The 8,636-nt window shown below is 26.9% G+C and overlaps 1 long non-coding RNA gene across 1 annotated transcript; it reads left to right on the forward strand.

Moving 5' to 3' along the window:
- The first annotated feature begins 757 nt into the window (after nucleotides 1-757).
- LOC128126610 (uncharacterized) lies at nucleotides 758-1,637 on the forward strand. The gene is made up of 3 exons (XR_008224581.1): nucleotides 758-807; nucleotides 1,331-1,436; nucleotides 1,556-1,637. It is a non-coding gene; the product is annotated as an uncharacterized LOC128126610 (long non-coding RNA).
- Nucleotides 1,638-8,636: the final 6,999 nt, after the last annotated feature.

Here is an 8,636-nt window from a genome sequence, read left to right on the forward strand (position 1 = left end):
ACTACCGCTTAAATTCATAAATAAGAAAAAATTTTAAAAAAATGGTTCCGAAATGATTTATCGAATTTATGTTCATTTACTTGATTCTAAATAAAAAAATTAGAAAAACCATAAATAATTAAAATAATAAAAAAAGATAGAAAACAAAAAGTAAAAAACGTAAAAAAAAATCAAATTGTTGAAAAATAAAATAAAATAACAAATATATATATATATATATATATATATATATATATATATATATATATATAAGAGAGTTAGGTTCAAATGTTTATAGCAACTATTGTGTTCCTAAATGCACCAATCAGAAATTAGAAAATAATTAAATAATTAATTAAATTAAAAAGGGTACTCCTGGTTTTTTACACTTTCAATTAATAGGATCATTAATCAAATCCCTGCAATTAAGGAACACATTAAATATGTTGACCTAATCTCTCTTTTTTATAGCCATCGACATCTATTTCCCCACTTCTTCATCTAAACATCGTCAGCCAAAAAACGGAACTATCTTCTTCACGATCGGTCACTGCCGAAAAAGAGGAGGGCCGAAGCTAGCACTCTTCCGACCTTGCAACCTCAGGAATCAAACATTGATGCAGCCGGATATCCAACCTTACTCCTATATTCTGCTAAATTAAATCCCAAATCAGGATTGATTGGTCGAATCTTCAAACTTTGGTTGTTCTGATCATTAAAGAAAATTACATTCTAACTGCCACCGTGATCCAACGGCCGGCGAGTTCTCTGTGGGATTCGGCGCTTTACTGTTTTTTCTACTCTACTCATAAGCAAATCGATTTAGAGGTAATTTCGAATATGGATTAAACCCCAATGTTCGGGTTCTTAATGGTAATATAATTTATGCGATCTACTGTTGTTATTAAGTGTAAGGACGAATGGTATTAATTTGGGTCTAATTACAAATAGTTGTGTCTGATCGAGGGAGAGTGGTGGCTGAGACGGGAACCATAATTTGAATGTGATTATGCCTTTGAGGTCGGTAAACTCAACAACTATTAACTACGGTTGTCAAATTAATATCTTCAGGGTTTAATATTGTGTCAAATTTAGAGGAACCTGATGGCACTGTTTCAAATGTATGAAATATTGTGTCATACGAGAATTATTGGTTTCTTTAGTTTCTTAATCTTTTATATGTAGTGGATCTGCACTTTAAGACCTGATCTAGTAAATAGTTAATACGATGCAAAAGTTACTTAGCAATAGAACTAAATCATTTGATGAACCAAAGCATGTTTCATTCACATTGTTAGTATGTTACAACTATCATCTTGCTCTTTAATCTGATAAATTTCATTGACGCTAGGAAAGCTAATATGGGAACAGAAAGTGTCAATTGGCATTCAGTTTTAGATTGTGACCAATGGGTTGCCCTCCCAGTAGCTGGGCAGCGACCATCAGCCCGCTATAAGGTTCCCGCATGTCTTAGTCATACAGTTATTCTTAATTCACTTTTCTTATCTTTTTCATGTTCCCTGTTATACAATCACTTGTGTGTTCTTCTAATGCCATTTTTTTTCTTTCATTCTAGCATGTTGCAGTTGTTGCTGATGAAAAGTTATACATTGTTGGTGGAAGTCGTAATGGGTGATACTTATCTGATGTTCAGGTATCATTATTGTTTAAAACCAATAGTTTCAAACAAACATTATAATTGTTTTTGTTTGACGTTATGTAGATTTGTGTAAATGTTTTTTATGGTATGGATACGGTAATATTTTATAGGTTTGGTTTGTTATATGATAATGTCTAACAAGTGTTTGTTGAAATGCCTGAAAGAGAATTTAAAAATATAAGTATGTGGTATATATTCTGTCAGAATTACTAGCAACACATATTTATATAATATTTTATATTCTCAAGGAATGAAAAGGTTTTTGCATTCTGATATGGAAAAGAAAGAAAACATGGCGAACAATAAATGCATTCTATTAGAATGTCTTTAAGAATGTTTGTTAAAAACAAGTATAATTGTTTAGCTGATAATACTAACGAGTAATGCATATTATAAAAGCATTCTCACATAATGTTATTCGACTTTATGGTGGTTATTTTGTGAGAATTTATTTGTATATACACATTCTGCCAGAATGCCTTTAAGAATGTTTGTTAAAATTTATAAAATATGTATTTTGGTTATAAACATAGTATTGAGTAATTTATGATGTTAATTTGGTTTAGTCAAATCATTTTGATTATGTTTTCTTTGTGGATTTAGGTTTTGAGGAATATGTCATTGATATGACAAAGGAAAAAAAAAAAAACATAGAGAACGATACTATTCTACCAGAATGTATCATGTCATTAATGTGGAAAATGAAGAAAACATAGAAAACCAACGTGTATTCTAACAGAATGTATTATGTCATAACGTATAAGTGTTTCTTAAGAATGATATTCTTTCATAATTGATTAGTGTTTTTGTTAGATTTTAAATTTTTTTAACCATTCTTAGTTTTAATCTTTAAGAATAATGTAATTCTTAAACCGTTATTAGTCATATTCTTTTTCAGAATGAATGTAATAATTGTTTATAGTCTTATTTTTTACAAATTAATATTATTCTTGATAATATGTTGTATAATTCTTTAAACATGCTAAATATAAAAAAATATCTTGAATGAAATCATATTCCACAGGAATAAAATCGAAAATATATTTTCTAGTTTATGGTTGACTTTGTCATTCTGGCGGAATAAAATCAATTATTATTAACAATTATATTAAAATTAAATTTGACTTAATTTAAAAAATTCAGATTTTTAAAAGTTAGTGAATTAATTATCCCTTAAAATCCGAAAATTTCATTTTTTTAATGTAGGTTAATTGACCAAAATACTCTTATGCTGAAATTTGAGTGATTATATGGTGCATGTTACCCTATAGTAATATCATCGACTCTCAGATCATGAATTATGATTCTATTCTATCCGGTGATCCTGATTTGTGCTTACGGACACACAATAATTAGTGAAAAATAAAATAACCTAAGCATATATATATATATATATATATATATATATATATATATATATATATATATATATATATATATATATATATAGGATTAGGATTAAATGTGAATCATAAGTATTGTGTGAATGTGTGATCAAATCTAGACCACTAGATTAAAAGAATAAATGGTTGTGATTTTAAGGTACATATTGTTAACATAGACTAGCATGTATTGGATAATTATACCTAATTAATTGTAACGGCAAAAATGAAATATTGTAAAGAGAGAGAATTTAAGATTTGTTTACATTTTAGGAAACTATATAGAATTAATTAATAAAAGTTAAACCAAATATAACATCTTATTCGATAAATTTAAAATAAATCTGATTTTTTGAGAATACGGCTTCATTCAACAAATATGAACTTGTATTTTGATTCTTTCATTCTTAAAGAATTTTCATTCTTTTATTTGTAAAGAAGACGATTGCATTTAGTAGTTATTTTATTCAGTCATTCTTAAAGAATACTATTTGTTGAGAAGTAATATTCTTAAAGAATACACCTCATACATCCATCAATAACATATCATTCTTTCAGAAAAATATATTGCAATATAATGAAGCATATTTACTATAAAAATAAGAACTATTTTTATAACAAAAACTTTCGTGAAGTATATGTCTTTGTTTTTTGATATACAACATTTTTAAAAAACACACACAACATTCTATGCTATATTTTTGAAGATTTTTCCATCGTTCTTGAAGAATATGTCTTTGTTTTTTGATGGCTTTCATATGTCTTTTATCTTTACCTCTTCACGTCTGAACCTGAACACATAAATATTCAGTTAAAACACACAAAAAATACATGAAAGATTATATGATGCAAAATAGCTCAAGAACATTCATTACCTATCAGCAGAACAAAAGTAGTCCCGTCCAAGCCGATTTGATCCATATGGCAAACTAAAAAATGAGGCATTTTTACAATACAAAATTAAAATATGTTGTTATTATATGAAAAAATAATGTATGTTGATGTTATCAATATTTGTCTGTGAGTACAGTTCTATTACATGTAAACATTTACAGTAATATAGATTGAAAAAATATTGGAGGCAAAATTAAAGTATGTTGCTATTCTTAAAATGGCAAGGAAAAAAACATTTTCATGACCCCCAAAAATATAATCATATGTGACACGTTCAAAAGTTAGTTCTCACTCCACACTCCATTCTTTCAGTATTAAAAACAAATTATAAATCAATATTATAGATGTGCAAAAGAAAAAGAAACTAAACATATTCTACAAGAATGTGATTAGATTCTTAAATAATATACAAAAAAATATCACACTGAGAAACAAAATCCCTAAAATTATTATTTTAATTCTGTAATTCCTTTTGTTTTTTTCTTACTTATGTAAAGGCAAAATGGTTTAGGCTCATGTAACTTTTATCAATTGACGTTAGTGAAATATAAAAATCTTTTTTTATATAAAAAATTAATAAAGGAAAAGAATATATATAAGACATACTTGATAATTATCGTATGAGTTTTAACCATGAGTATCCTTTTTCCGATTGGGTATTGATTTTCATATAAATAATGAAGGAGGACTTTATTTCGCTTGTTAATATGTAACTAATATCCATCATTTAAGGGGAAATTAAATGCTTTAATTATTTTCTATAGTTAACTATATCCATATTAATTAATATTTTATTTTTTTCTTAAATTGTGATTGGTCCTTACATTTACACAATATTTGTTGGATGTATATGAACCTAATTCTCTCTCTCTCTCTCTCTCTCTCTCTCTATATATATATATATATATATATATATATATATATATATATATATATATATATATATATATATATAATTTCAAATTTTCATAATTGATCCTGAAGGTATATATAATTCTCAGATTTGGTCCAAGGCTATTTTGGTCATTTAGAAAAAAAAAAACCCTCAAAAGTTAAAGTTTAACACCAAAAGGATCATTAATGTAATTTTTGAAACCATAAGGTCCAGCAGCAGCCTGATATTTTTCATAAAAGTCCTAAATATTTTGCAAACTTTAGGGACCAATTATAAAATTTTGTCTTTTTTACTATAAATGGTTAAAAGGATCGGTTGAGAGTAACGATTATAAATACGAGATTGTTAGTGGTGGTGGGGGCGTGTTTTAACGTCCGGACAGCAAACAGGCGTGTGATGAGACATGACTGAAAGGAGATCGAGCGGTCCAAATCACCGAGTCGCTGAGTCAACACGATTCCCTGCAAATACCTCCCGCCATTGTCGCTGTCAAAACTTTGTGGGTCCCATGATCCCCACCTCTCATGCGGATTAACATTCACTTTCTGTTTTTTTTCCCAACGTTTTGAGGTACCCATATCATATGTTCTCTTTCACTTATAATAATATATATATATATATATATATATATATATATATATATATATATATATATATATATATATATATATATATATATTATAATAATATATAATCTGTATTTTAACTTGAGAGTTCACAAATTTATACATTATAAATTTATAATGAAATAAAATTTTGGTTACCAATAAATCTGTTTTACTTTTATGTAATTGATTATCATTTCTTTTGTTAATGCAGAGACCCATTATAAGTTGCAGAGCATGACTTTTCTTTTATATCTGTAGAACACCTTTTTATCTTTTTCAAATAAAATAAATTCAAAGTACGTGTTTTTTTCATGATAAATTTGCTGCTTTAAACAATATTAAGATGTGAAATAGCAATTATTAAAATTGATTATTCAGTAACTTTCAAAATAGCCTATGTGTGTTTTGTAAAATATGACAACATCATAATTTTAACATTATATGATACCCTTTTTATTTTATTTATTTTTATGTGTTCGTTTGAAAATTGAATATTGTGTTTATTAACTTAGACCAACATTTTTATTAATATTAAAGAGGTGTTTGGCAAAAAAAACTTATTGTTTATTAGTTTATAACTTATTAGCTTATTAGCTTATAAGTTAATAAGTAAATGTAAAGTAACTTATGAAAAAATGATTTATTAGAGGTTTTCTACCGTAATAAATTATTTTCATCCAAATACTTTTTTAACTTATAATGGTGTGTAATTTAATAAATTGTTTTAAAAAGCTTAGCCAAACATCCTAAAATGATTTTGAGAGAATTTTTAATGAACTTATTAGTTATGGTATTTTTTAAGTTTAAAAAGACATATGGGAATTTAAAAAATATTAAAGTACTATAAACAATGTATGGATATGGACACTACAATATTTAACTTTTTCCCATTTCGGAACCTTGAGACAAGATATGGATTCAACGATCCCATGACTAGATAGGTTAGGGTACATAAATGGTATCAAATTCAATGAGCTAACATATTTCTCACAGAAAACGTCTTTAAATCGTACAGTGTAATAATTTATCAATCAATCAATATATATATATATATATATATATATATATATATATATATATATATATATATATATATATATATATATATATATATATATATATATATATATATATATATATTATTTATTTATTTATAAGTATAAAAGTTTAATTGAAAAAATAAAAAAGTTTGAGAATGACAAAATCATTCTCAGCCACTTATTAATTTTGCCGCAAAAACCTCAATCGTACCGGCGGAAATGGGAAAACAATACACATGTGTTTTCCAATAAAACATGTTTCTTTAAATTATGCTAATAATTATCTTAATATATACAAAAACATAATTTTTTCGTTTTTTAAATTTTTAAAGAGTTATTTTTATCGAAAAATGATTTTTTAAATATATCAAAATTCATAATTTTTTATTTTCTGTAAATACACATCCATATTGATATAGTTTTAAGATAAATTATTTTTTTATATAGTTTCAGTATCGTTATTCATAAGTGAATAAAAATTTATCAGATTTTTACTACAGTATATTCGTTATTCACTTATGAATAAAAAAATATGATTAATTATTTTACAGTTTAAGTATCATTTATACTACTTATTCATATATGAATAGAAAATTAATTGTAACAAAAATCTGATAAAGGTTTTTTTTCATATATGAATATAAAATATGACGACAATTAATACACGTTTTACTCATATATAAATATAATATATAACGAAAGATGATGTAAAAATATATTTTAAGTAAGAAAACATTATTACGTGTTATGTTCCTATATGAATGATACTCAAAATATAAAAAAACAGTTAAGAGTATGTTTTATTCATAAGTGAATAACGAATGTACTATAATAAAAATATGATGGATTTTTATTTACTTATCAATAACGAGAGTTGAAACTCTAAAAAAATAATTTTTTTTATTTTATCATAAAACTATATCAATATGGATGTCTATTTATAGAGAATAAAAATTATGAATTTTGATATATTTAAAATAATTTTTCGATAAAAATAGTTTTCTAAAAACAAAAAAAAAATATGTTTTTATAAAAATTTTGACTTAGACTTGCGATTTTGATGACGAAAAGACGGTGTTGGTTCATTGCTTAATATCGAATGGGAAAAGCGAAGATTGATTGATGATCAATTTTGGAATCGTGAATGAATTTTGATTCCAAATTTGATTTCGATTTGTGAAGGGTTGTATTCTAATTGAAGGCGAACTCTGAATTGGTGATTATGCGAAGGATCGATTTCAGATTGCGTGATATTGTTCACAAGTTCAATTTCTGTGAGATTGAAGATTTTGGAATCGCGAACTGGAAACTGGATTTGGAAGTCGATGTTTGGAGTCGATTTCTTGCCTGTATGTTGTATGTGAGTTCATTCGCATCTACAGGAATGGAAAATTTGGTTCACATCTATGGCTTATGTTTGATGGGTTCGCATTTGTGTGACTGCATTTTGCATTTGGTGTTTAGTTCGCATTTGGAGTCAAAATGCGAAGACATCTCATTCATGATTCGCATTTGGTGTGAATGCAGTTTGCATTTGGTGTTTAGATCGTCGGTTTTTGAGAATCGTCGGTTTTTGCGAAGTGTCAAAATGCGAAATCAAAAAGTAAAAATGTGCGAAGACTTTTACTGTGAAACAAATGAATTGGGGAAGAAAGCTAATAGTTTCGCATTTGGTCCCTGATTTTTCCACGAAATGACAAAATTGAACCAACTTCGCAAGTTTGAAGAACATGCAGAAATTTTCAAAACGAGTACCTGGAGTTTCGCATTTTTGGAAATAAATACTCAACTTCGCAAATGGGCAATTAAAGCTGAGAAATTGCAGAATTTTCAGTTTTGGTCCTTGCAGTTTGTGCGAATTTACGCTTTATGCCCGGTTTCGCAAATGGACTAGAGTTTCGCATATTTGACTCTTTTTGGCGCAACGGGTCCCTGCAAGTTTCAGAAAGTGACAATTTCTACCCGGATTTTGAAAAATCTTGCAACTTTCACCCGAAAAGTCAAAAATTTTCATAAATTGGAAATTTGTGTGGCTTTTTCGTGATTGTTTTTCCGTGCAAGATTTTTGGTGATTCATTTTTGGTACACATCAAGGGGGAGTATTGTGAAGTTTATTCCTCAGGCGCTTCTCATCCTTAGTGGGTTTTATAATCATTTTTTTATTATAAAAAGGGGGAG

Source organism: Lactuca sativa, chromosome 6 (genome assembly GCF_002870075.4).
Source record: "Lactuca sativa cultivar Salinas chromosome 6, Lsat_Salinas_v11, whole genome shotgun sequence".
In the NCBI taxonomy this organism is placed as follows: domain Eukaryota; kingdom Viridiplantae; phylum Streptophyta; class Magnoliopsida; order Asterales; family Asteraceae; genus Lactuca; species Lactuca sativa.